Source organism: Cariama cristata, unplaced genomic scaffold (genome assembly GCF_000690535.1).
Source record: "Cariama cristata isolate BGI_N322 unplaced genomic scaffold, ASM69053v1 scaffold12836, whole genome shotgun sequence".
Lineage (NCBI taxonomy): Eukaryota > Metazoa > Chordata > Aves > Cariamiformes > Cariamidae > Cariama > Cariama cristata.
In genome coordinates this window covers 58,747-71,566 of record NW_009623907.1, presented here as the reverse complement: position 1 = coordinate 71,566, position 12,820 = coordinate 58,747, and positions in this window count along the sequence as shown.

The following is a 12,820-nucleotide window of genomic DNA, read 5'->3' as shown; positions in this document are numbered from 1 at the left end:
CCTGAATAAGACTGGAAACCTAATGGGAAGGGTTTGGCTTCCTCAGAAATTCTTGGGGGGTAAGGAAGAGGGAGGAGATGGAGTTTAATTTTTTTTTTTTTTTCTTTCCTAGAGACTTTGGAGGCAAGAAGAAAACAGAATTGTTCAACCGGAATGCCAAAGAGCCTGAAGTTAACGCTTCAGGTGTTTATTTTATTAACTGGCAGTTTCATATTTAGGGAGCAGAAGCTATAGGATGTACATGGATTTTTATTCCCAGGAAGAAGCACATGGCATCAGGATGTTTACGACCTGCACAGACAGCTCTGGTGGAAAGCAGTGGTAGAGGCTCTTTACACACGCAACCACAGGGAGCAGAGCCCCTGCCGCATCCGCCATGCCCCAACTGGGGCAGCCAAGGCAGAACCCACCCTTGTGATTTCCCCGTGGTTATAGCATCCACATGATGCAGCAAAGCAGAAAAGGTGACACTTATCACTTCCAGAAGAGCCATTTGAAGACAGCCTGAAGCATATCCTAAAGCTCATTTTGAAATATTCACCTTTGAGATGCAGTCACACCACTGCTATGAGCATCAGTCAGGACTACTCTTAACTATGGGAGCTTTGTGCAGAGCACGTGAGATGCTGCCAGGCTGTTCAATGACAACAGGGCATCCCAAACTTGCACAGCACATCCAGTACATTTCAACAAGACAAATTGACCAGAGCTTCTTTTCCACAGTTCTCAGAGTTAAACAAGAGAAAGCCTACACTTCCATAGTGTTAATTACATTGTTTTATATTAAAACAGTAAAATGTGCCCCACTTGCTTTTTGTGTCCTTTCAGTCTTACTTAACATGCATTAGTTAAGGAAAGAATATAGCATTACTGAACTGAGTGACTGCAGTTTTTACACAAATAAGGAACAAAACCATCCCAACCTGGGTGCTTTTTCACCTACAGATATCAAAGAGAGCGTCAGGGTTTTCTAAAGCATCCTTATTTTCTGTGTGGCAAATATAAAATGGCAGTCAAGCATCAGGAAAGGTGCACAGAGTAGGCTATGGTATATGTGCATCTCATGTAAGTTCCACATTGCCCAGTGACTAACCCACTACAAAGCATTTGAAACCACAAAAGATATTGCTATCTAAATAGCATCTCCTAGCTTACATCTCTTTGCCATCACTAGGTCTAAAACAAAGATCCATTTTTAAGTGTTTAGACTCTCTGAAGGGAAAAAAAAAGAATAGGGCTGAAAGAGTTAAAGAGTTTATTGTGCTTTTACACATTTTAAGAGATCATCTTTCAACAATGGCAGTAAAATCAGCATGTAGCCTTAATTTTCTATGGTTGAACCTTGAACGTGAATCATTGTATTACAATGTACTTATTGATTTCAACAGGAAGAGGATTAAGCCCAGAAAATCAGGTTAGGAACCTGAAACTGGACTGAGGAAAATGAAATTTTTCTGGTACTAAAAACCTCTTATGTTATGTAAAATACATTAGAATTTTAAATATGAGATTTGTCCATTTGGAAAATATTCTTAATGTTTCAAAACTCAGCAGAGATGTGACAAGGTCAGTGAACTGAAAATCTGATTAGTAACCATAGATTTGAATAAAACCCCTATTACTGCACATATTATACAGTAATATCTGATTTTTACCTACTTGCACACACATATATAAAATGAAAGATGTTTTAATGGAATATTCAACAGGTATAAAGAGAAAACATCTGTGAGTACTGTTTGTTGGCCAGCAGCACTACATTTCCATTGTGTACATACGTAACATACACACATGGAGCATACACACAGTACATACACTTCAGTGACAACTAGAACACCAAATAAGTGAAACCATTTTCAGTTACTTGTTTATTGGAAGTACCAGGCTAACTTTGCCACAGGTGCTGCCACTTGCTACTGCTCCTCCCTCCCACCACCACCTAACTTGCTTGAGAGCAAGTAAGACATTTCAGCTGCATATCCACATTAACCCTCTATGCATTATTATTATTTGCTAGAACTGGTGGTAGCATCCCTTCAAATAATTTACCCAGAACTCTCTCTTGTAAAAATCCTAGTTTTGGAAGTTTACAGTTTTGATAAGCAAATAACTTGGACTGAAATTTTCTGTAATGGACATACTCCTCTCTAAGTTTGCTATGTGTGCTATTACAGATCTCAGCCGAAACAGTTATTTCCTTGTCCCTATAATGAAAAGATCTATGTCTGTGGAGTCACTTGCCTGGGAGTTTCTAGTACTTAGAGGCTTTGGAACAGAAACGTGGCAAGGACTAGTCCAAGCACAAAGATGGTCCTTTTAGCCTGTAAAAATTCACCTAGTTTGCCCAGATACAGTTGTATCCCCACACCCCACTTCAGGCAATCCCAGCTCAGCTACACTCTGCCATCCTGTACCTCATACATGCTGGCTGGACCATGAAGAAAACAAGCCACCTGAGAGGAAGAAGAGCTAAAGAGATCAGTTGGGACAGGCAGAAGCAGAGAAGGCTGGCAGTGACAAGGCATGCTGCTCTGATTATTGGGGGCTTTTTCATTACCCATTTGTATTGCCATAGCTTTTAGACAACCCACAAACGAGTTTAAATATAAAATTAAAATAGAAAATATACTCTTTTTAATAAGTGTATACGATGCCCCAACATGTCACTCTGCCTTGTCTGTGCTTTTCTGACCTCTGCTGACAATGGCAGTCCAGACACCTGGGGACATGACACATGGTTTAAGCAGACTCACTGCTCGCTGCAAGAGAACTGGGAAATGGCTTGAATGCTGGTACAGGGTGGCACCCTGCCAGCCTTCAGGCACCTTTCATTCAAATGGTTTAGAAGAATTTTTGCCCACATTCCACATCCAACAAACATTTCTTAAAATGCTCTGGATAAGGATTTTCTTACACAAAGGATAGCAGTATCTTATTTTAAAGAGTACGCTATAAACATCTTCAACTACTTTGAACTTCAAATGACCTGGTAACAAAACCAGACCCTATAAGCAATGAGCAAGTTGCATACTTCAGTGGGTAAGCACACAACTCATCAAAATTTCCCACTTATTACAAATACTTCAGTCAGAATTAGATGTGTCAGAGAAGAGGGAAATTAATTCATTGAACTTTAGCAGGAGGCCAGGGGTGCTGGTAACACATGGCTATAAATCACTCCTGTGGTATACTATCTTATTTTTATTTGAGGTAGTTTTGGGCAAACATAAAAGGCTGATAAAAATATTTTGGTCTGTGCAAGGTGACTTGAGCTAGAATATGGAAGTACTGGAAGTGACAAATCTTTCATAAAGCAAAAGAAAAAAACGCAGCAAGGATGGGAAATGAATCCAAATTCACAGTCACAAGGCAACACTCTCTCCCGCCCCTCCCGCCTCCTCCGCCAGCAGCCCCCAGCTACCTGCACACTGGTGCTGTTTGCTCCCATCAGTGCTTCTATCTGCCCTCAATGGGTCACAAACTCTTTCTCACCACCATGACTTGCGTCCAGCTAACTGGGTCTCTACCAGCCCTCACACAAGAGTAGAGACGATTCTATTCAATTCCACTCCAGCAGTGCTTCTACTAAAGTTACAGATCAAGAGAAATAGACCTATGGGATACTTACTGCCTTAAAAAAACCCAAACCCACACAACAGAGGATGGTGCAAGCTGAGAGAAAGCAATACTACCAGAGCACTCCAAGTCACAAGGAAGACTTCTTGTTAAACTGCAAATCTTATCTCATAAAAGACCAGATGGCACTAATTTGGCACAGATGGCATGAAGTTGTTTAGGGTAAACTGCAGTCCAAGGTACATCTGAACAAATACTTTATTTCTGGTTTTAATCATTCCATTGTTAATGGAGTTCATTTCATGGTACTTCGGAATAAGCCCTTTGCACTGAATTCAAAGGTAAAATTTTGTCTTATGGAAATAAGCAAGCACTTCCACTAGCCACTTCTACCAAGTAACTTTCTAAGTCTTTCCAAAGTTAAATTAACAATGTAACCAACAAAAATGCAATTTTATTTGGATTTTGGCTCTCCAAGTGTAACATGACATGTTTCCAAAGCTCTAAGGCACCATATCTCTCTTGGGAGCTGACACAGGGTAGTGCTGGAAGAACGTTAGAGGAGGCAAGAGCAATGAGCACTCCAGCACCCCCATGCTAGCTCCAACATGGCCAGAATGGGAGCAGGAAAATGGGCATGGATCCGGAGTATTGATACCCAGCTTAGGACACCTATTGTCAAAATGAAGCTTGGTGTAGAGACAGTATATTCAAGCTCCACAAAGATATGGACAGGTTACACCCAGGGCATCTTGTCTTTGAGCACAACTAGCATGCACTACCTAGCAGTGGCATGGCTTACACTCAAGGTAAAAGGTGGCAATAATGGAGTTTGCCACCAATTATTCAGTCATGCATGAAGTGGAGCATCTGAAAAATATTGCTGCATTCTGGAAACATACTGCTTTTATTTGATATTGCTGTATAAGCATCAAACTATTTTGTTTTAAAAGCCATGGTAAATTTATGAATGAAACTCTGCAAGAGGGATTTAATAAGAGATCCATAGCAAGTGTTCAGTGGTCTGGACGTTGCCTGCCACCAGGGTAGCATGAAATCATTTGATAATTAGACCTTGGCCACGCAGGATTAGCATACCATAAAAATATAGGGCTGCATTATTTTTATTTATATAACAGATGGACGTTTAAAAAGGTCATGCATTTTTAATGAATGCAACGTCACGCCAGTGTTGACGGAAGATTTAGAAGTGCTACAGTATGGCCAAATCTAAAGCCTAAAAATGCTACCTTCCCTTCCCCCCTCTCCTCTGGTCATGGAGCGGAGGAACAAATGTGCAATAGTACTGTGAATTTCATTCCAGAGATCAGCTTAGGTACAGCATTTATAAGGCACTAGGTTATATTTTCTTTCATTTCACGTCCATTGTGGGTAATTACAAGGCTCCCATTACTACAGCTACCCTGAAGGTCCCATACTCCTTCTTTAGCCCCACAACATATGGCTAAGATAGAAGACCAACTACAACTAAAAAACCATGGTAAAGTGCTAAAACTATATTTTTTAAGCAGAGCAATATTTGCAAAATTTTCCATTAAATACAGGTTTGCAGAATATGTAGTCTTATTTAAAAGAAAAAATATAGGAGAGACACCTGGTAATGAAGTACTGGTTCCTGACACTGTAACATCACAGAAATCGCATCCTTGCATTAACTGTGATCTACAACTCTTTATTTTGATGGGCAGCTCGAGGCTTCACAGTCAAGCTGTAACAGAGAATGAATTTTGTGGCCCCATGCAGCCACTACATCTCCATCACTGCCTACAGACGAATCCCAAATCACAGCCCTGAGAAAGCATTGGCACATCAAGATCTGAAACAATTTACAGAGCCAGAACCCTTCATTAAAGATCCCACAGGCATTTTTTTTTCAGCAATAGTCGACAGCCCTTGCCTTTTTAGCTTGCTCTCACCCTATCCTGGCATCACCAGCAAAACACACGGGCAGTGGGGACTGGCTACATGTGACAAACCTGTATTAATACTACACCAAGGCCTGCACTCAAGCCCATTGCTATCAGTGTAACCACAGAATATGTCATTTTTCCTCCATTATTAAGGCAGGTTTTCCCCTCAACTCTCCCTCTCTAATGCCAAAACTCACAATAGGCCTCTTAGGTACTGATTCCCACTTTCCCCTGTATAGCAACCTCATGAGAATTGGGCTTGTCAGTTCGCTTAAAGACAAACTTCTAAATGTTTTCCTCAAAAATCTCATGCCTCATCTCCTTTCTCCCCCTCTTCCAGAGGGGAAGAGAAAAGATTCAGAGTCAGGATCTAAAATATTGATGTTCCAACAAAATGTTTGAAAATACAGAGGTTGCCAGAAAGCCATTTTTAATATTTTAGAGATTTTAACTCTAAAGTGGAACCCTCCCCACCATTTTGGTTATCCCAAGCAGATACAATAGGCATTTATTTATTTTTTAAGCCAGGTCTTTTGTTAGGTCCCAGTTTTCTTCTAAAAAGTTTTCATACGGAGCACTCAGAGTTCCAGGAAAATATATAAGCAGAAGCACAATATGAACTTGTCCTCCTTAGGGTTGGTCCTGCCCTGGGTAGCACTACCACAGTCCTGTCAGACTGGCAGTGGAAAAATGCTTTTAAACAACAGCTCTAGGAGAGGCCAAGGGGATTTCCAGGTGTAGAGCCTGAAACAAGCAGAGGCAAGGGAAAGCTATTTACCAAATTGAGCATAAACACTGCACTGGCAAAATCTGCTTCCAGGGCACTCTAGCTGCCTGCACACAATGTGGCTTTAAAGAGGGTCATGGTGAACCTGCGCATAACAATAAATGGTACCAATAGCCAGGGCCTATTCCTCTCCCATGAACTGAAAACCACCTAACTGTGAAGTCATGTGTTTCCTCACAGTATCCAATTGCCCTGTGAAATTAACTGTGAGCAAATACCATTGGAAGTTTGGGTTTTTTTTATAATTCATAAGAGATGGGAGACTTCGCTATTACAGAGTTGGACAGCCCGTCAGTATATTTGCCTAAAAATGCAAGTTTCACACACAAAATTCTAAATCACCTTTTTTTATTCCAAAAACACGAATCTAAAACTTCCTTCTTCTTGCAGTTTCCTCAGGAGCAAGAGGTTGGAAAGAGAATGCTGGGATTTACAAGCTACCATTCCAATACAAAATGATGATCTTTATGTGCTACTGACTCACTTATCTGGTAACCTCTAATCACTCCAGCAATATTTAACAAGAAGACTTTGCTTTAGTGATTAATTGCCATACAGCTAACTTCTGCCACTCACCAAAATAGCTTTGCTTGGACAGGGTGCAGTTCAGGGCCCGGGGAAAGGAAATACAGCAGCTATCTTCTCCTGATAGAAAATGGAGGAGCACATTACTAGTGACACCTCTGTTTTACAGTCAAAGGACACCACCCTGCATAGAGCCAGGTTAGAGATCAGACCTATTAGGCACCTCAATACCCTCGTTTCAGAAGGTCTTTCTCTGCTTTTTCCCCTATTTACTAAAATAAAATATCAACATGGAACTCAGCAGAGAATATGGTCCAGAAAAGACAGTTGGGGGAGTAAAAACATAGATCAAGAACAGGCATGCTCTCAACATTAGGCATTACTCCAGTTATTTTGCCTTTGATATTTCACGCTTAGGATCAGACTTCTGCATTATAAAAAGGAAATTTTAAAGTGCTGTGCTATAATTTTTTTTTCTTTCCAATCTTCTATTATACAAGGCACATATTGGACAAATCTCACATATTCAATTCATGAACTAACATCAGTCTTGATAAAAAAGAAATACCAAATTTGATGTTCAAGTGCAGTAACTGAGGGCAGAATCTGCTCCTGGGCAATTGTATCAAAAAAAAAATCAGTCGGGAAATGCCTGTGTATTGAAAAGCCTCTCTGCTGTCACAAACTCAACTCCAGACACTCTAAAGAGCTAAAGCACAAAGATATTTCAATAGGTGGGTTTCATAACTTTCTGAAGAATTGCATTACTTTAAAGATTTTGGAAGCCAAAAGCTTCAAAAGCAAGATCATGAATCATCTGCAAGACTCAAGCCAACACCTACACGATAAAAGGTCAATAAAACTGAAGAACTTTAAAATTCAATCACCTTATAGATCTTTTCCAGCTAATATAACACCTTGTCACAGCAATAAATGCATTGCATCTTCCCAAATTCAGTTGTGCTTTTCCATGCTGAAGATTTGACTGATGACAACATCTTTCTTCAACTCTAGAGTTACAGGGATAGTTTAGGTATAGCTGTCATATGAAATTAATATATTTAAGACATATAGGAAAAACTGTGCAAGACAAATTACATCACATTCAGCTTAATGCAAATCAATACCATTAACCACCTCATATGAGGAGGTCGGATAAGATATGCCATATACACTATCAGAGTAGCTGACTTTTGAGCCTGTAGAGGTATCTTTAACCATTGAGGGTGAATTTAATTCCAACTAATTTTAACAACCTAAAAACGAGGAGCTAACCACATCTTGCCATCCAGGTTCTTTCTACAGTGAAAAGGAAAGATAAAAGATAATACATCTGGAGGGTGATTCATCATGTCAATCTTAGACACTTATTTTAGGATGGGATGAGCCACTCTCTGGATGAACCTCTCTTTCTTTGGTGATGGACAAAGTCAGGACACCTGAGTGAATCCAGGTATCTATGTTTTAAACAGCTAAAGTGAGCTGACATGATCAAAGCCTTGGTCAAAGGTCCATACAGAAAGCAGACCTGAGGGAATGGCAGTCTGTCAGGTACTATTTCTAAACAGGTTAGATGTCTTCATCACCATGAGAGGGGATTTTAAAAAATAAAAAAAAAATCTCGATCTGCATAGCAGCTGTCACCTCATTTTAATGATTCATGGCTAGCCACTTGCACTGGGGTGAAAGATGATGGCATAGGCAGAGATAACAGCGAAGATGACATTTTTTTGAATTATTTTGTCCTGACTTCATGGACTGCACACTTGAGATGCAGCCTGAGGAGATATAGGTTATTTAACTTGTGACTAATAGTTCTCATTAAACTGTGGACCAACAGGTGCCAATATTTCATATTAATTCACCAAACCACCAGGCAACACTATAACTAATTAGAGGAAGCATTACTCAAAAGGCTGTTATCCTGAGACCAGATCTAGTACTAACAACCCAGACAGTGAGAGTCTAGATAGCACAATTGATATAATTATATTTCTTTTTAAATGTCTGTCTTAATGACCAATATCCATCATACTCAAGGCTCCAGCTGCCAAATCATTTATATTTTCCTGTGAATCATGGCTGGGTAAGCTTCCTCGAGGTAAAACAATCAAATTGGTTTTAAAGGAGATAACAATGAGCAATCAGCACCATAACAAACAAACAATGTTTCCATACTCAAATCACTAAATATTTTATTCAAAGATGGAAAACAATCCAGCATTGGAAAGATTTTCAATCCCAGCTTTAACAAGACAACAAGCCTATGATGTTTCTGTACCTACATTAGGAATCACTGTTGTGGAGAAACCACACATGCAAACACGTGTGAGGAGAACATGACCCTCAGGTTGAATAAAGTTTTGAAACTTGTGTAGAAATTTAACAGGCCTCAGTTTCAAGAAGGTCAGGGTTTCACTCCCATGCTGTTTTCATTCACATTAAACAAAAAAAAAAAAGTTACTTACTGTGATGTTAGAGATCAAGAACTATTGCTGCTCATTTTTATCATATACCTATTTCCCCCCTACCCACTCAGTCTCTCATCTACCTTCTGAAGAGAATTTTTCAAATTTGGTTTCTTTTATCCAGGATAAACAACTTCACAACACCCTCAGCCCTAGAGAGCCGCAGTCACAAGATGTCTGCCAGAAGAGCACCAACAGCATTCATTTGTTTGAAGGGATGACCTGAGCACCGTTTTTGAGTTCGATCTAAATTAATCAGCCTCTAGAAGTCCATTTCTGCAGACAGCCTTGAAGCCAACAAAAGACAAGAAAACTAGAGGACACTAGTAGCTGTGTTTTCCCCCTGCAATCACCACAGCTTCAGATTTACAGAAGCGAGGCAGGCCTGCTCTCCAGCAGAGAACCACCTCTCCCAGCAGAGTATGAAAAGCAAATTCAACATGGCTATACAAACACAAAGGTTTCCTACACCATCAGCATTTTTGTGTATTTCTTTGCTGCTTTCACCACCCAGAGGCCAGCCTTTACAAAATAACAAAATCTTTCTCACAGCCACACTAAGATAGGCACAAGATTAAAAGCCCCTAAGGCCATAAGCCTCATATCCCTCATTTTACAGCCCACAGACCCCATATCAGTGAGCCATTCCTCTCATCTAAAATAAGGGACTAGTTCAGAAAAACAGCACTCACCACATGCCGAAGCTGCCCCATCCATACTGCTTTTATCCTTCCAGCCTACCACCACCTCCACCTTTATTGTCCCACAGAAACAGGCTTCAGCTGGTGCAAATGGAGGGCGGGAAGGAGGCCTCTCCTTTAACCCCTTCGGGCTTCCTCTCTGAGAGGCAGCAGGTGCAAGGCAGCACAGGTGTTTTCTCCTGCCCTATCCCTGTGCTTGCGAGGGAGCAAATTCTCCCTGCCCCAGCAGTCACTCAGCTGAGGTGGCTCTCCAAAAGACTACCCAGTATCTGCTAGATAAGCAGCTTTTTTGTTCTCTTGGGGTCTCTTGGGCTTCTAAAACCAGGTTTTTTTGTTGGTTTGGTTTTTTTTGTTTTAGATCCCAAGGAAACACTGTTCTACAAAACACTGCAAGAAATCTTGGTTGAGCTCAGTGAAGGATCCAGTCATGGTTTTCTCTCTGAACTGGCACAGTGCACTGTTGGAACAGGAACAACCATAGCAACAGACCATGTCATGGCAGCAGCGCTTTTAGAAAGCGAGTGACTTATTTTATGTGCTGAATGCAGGATTTAACTTTTGCCACTATGAAAAATTAAATAAAGGCTCCAGTATTTCATTAGTGCCAAGTGCATGTATTCCTTTAAGCGTAATAAATACACAAACAAGGGTGTGATAATAAAATGCAGGTATTCTAAAAAGCATAGCTTCAGTGCTGTATACACTTCATATTCTACCTATAAAACCAAGCAAAAGACAACTTTTTAGTAAGAAGAAAGTAAAGTTGTTTCAGGACTCCAATATTGTTACAGTCCAAGTGCCTCCTGCACAGGAGGGTCACATGAAACCCACAGCTTGTTGAGGTCCCTTTGGTTTCCAAAGATATGGAAGTACAAATAAGGCAAAACCTTTTTTCCAGCTGAGCTGCTTTGTGTAAACACAGCATAAGGTAAATACATGGTAAGTGCCCAGGTTGCTTTGAACTAATCACAGACAGACAGGCTAAGCATCCGTGAAGGAATTTAACAGGGAGGCAGGGATAAAAGTAGCTTCCTTTGTCAAGCCAGGCAGTTTGGATCTTTCCCCTTGTTTCTCTCAGCATAAGCCTAATGTTTACAAAATCAGAAGTAGGGACTTAATGCAGTGTTTATTATTTTACTCCTGAAGTAGGAGCAGCAGCAGTGTTTGATTACAGTTACTGGATACACTACAATCTGCTTTCTACTCTCACTGCCACTATTAACTTTGCTCTTCAACCAACAATTGAAAGTTTGGATCTTGAATGGTTTTCAGAGTAATCACCTTGTGCTGCTGGAAGCAATGAGCACTTTGCCATTAGCTCAAGTGGCAAGAGGAGGGACCACGCCACAGCTGAGGGAAGCATGGCGGCTGGCCTAATTCCTGCTCTAATTCTGTCCCTCATGTCGGTGGTTGGCACATCATGGCAAATACCATCTTGCTTGAAAACAAAAGAAACAGCTCTTTTTATTAATTCCTACCCTCTAGGATGGCATCTGCCAACTGGTACTAAGGGAGGCTGAACTTCCCCTTTGCAAATGCCAAGGCTTTAATTTTAGGCACTTGGGTTCAAGGACTTAGCTCTGCTCAGTGTCTTATAAATGACACCTTCTTTTCTGCTCCTCAATCCATGGTTTTCCAAAGGATGCACTCCTCCCAAACTCTGTCCTTTCTCACTATTTAGAAGATGTCTTTGAACAAGGAACATGTCTTACTAAATGGGTAGGGACTGCATGTATTACAGTTAGATCTTAATGACTTACCTGGCCCTAAGTACTGAAAGGTAATCATCACTACACAACAACTGTATTACAACAAAATGCCTACACTTAAAACACAGTCTACTTATTGCAATCGATCCTCAGGGACACTTCAGGAAAAACCTGTGGAAAGGAAAGGTGCAGAAATTTACCCTTCTTTTTTACCCTGTTTTTCCAGAATAAACAGCCTGACACTTAGTGTTAGAAATGTGTTGTTATACTTTGATAAGCAATGGTTTTCAAATTTTTGTTTTGAATAACATAGTTGAATTTTGCATTTCTGAGGATGAAAGCAAACTGTGATGGAATCAGAAAGAGATACAGATTTTCAAAAATCCATATGCAGGTCTTCCCTGATGTAGTATTAGATCATTAGTACTAGTGATAGCTGCAAACCCTAAAATGAACCATGTGCACTGCTGAAAAAGAAATTAGTAAAACACTGTGTGTCGAATCACATGACAGTGAGCTGCTTCAACAATGATAGCAAAATTAATTGTAACAAAATAAGACTTTCCATTGTTTATTAGATACTGTAAGAATTAAATGTACAGTATACAAAATTAATATTAAAAATGTTCACGTGATTGATTCTAACAACACATTTTTCTTTGGATTAACTGCAGACAGGCAGCCTTTTAAGAAGTTATGCTGACATCTATTTTCTATTATAGGATCTCAAGCAGATCAACTATGTGGTATCTACAATTTTAATCTACAAAATGAAAGCTACTAAGTTTTTGCTGAATCTTGGCAGCATTTGTTGGAAAAGAATAGAACAGCAACATTAGCTTAGAGGAGAAGAAAAAATTAGTTAATTGCAACAAAATTTTAATTGTTCAAGTTCATAAGCAAAATTGCTTTTGAAATTCAAACCCTTTCCATAAGAAGTTACATTCTACTATGCTGGTGACAAAGATTTTTAACTTTGTTTTTCTTGTAGACAGATACATAATCCTGGTTTTCTTTTTCCTAATGAATTTTCACATCTTTAAAATTAGTGTTAAACAAAGTTCACTCTCCTAAAGAAACAGTTTAAGTATGGTTCATTTCATAAGCTGAATGTTTTCATTTA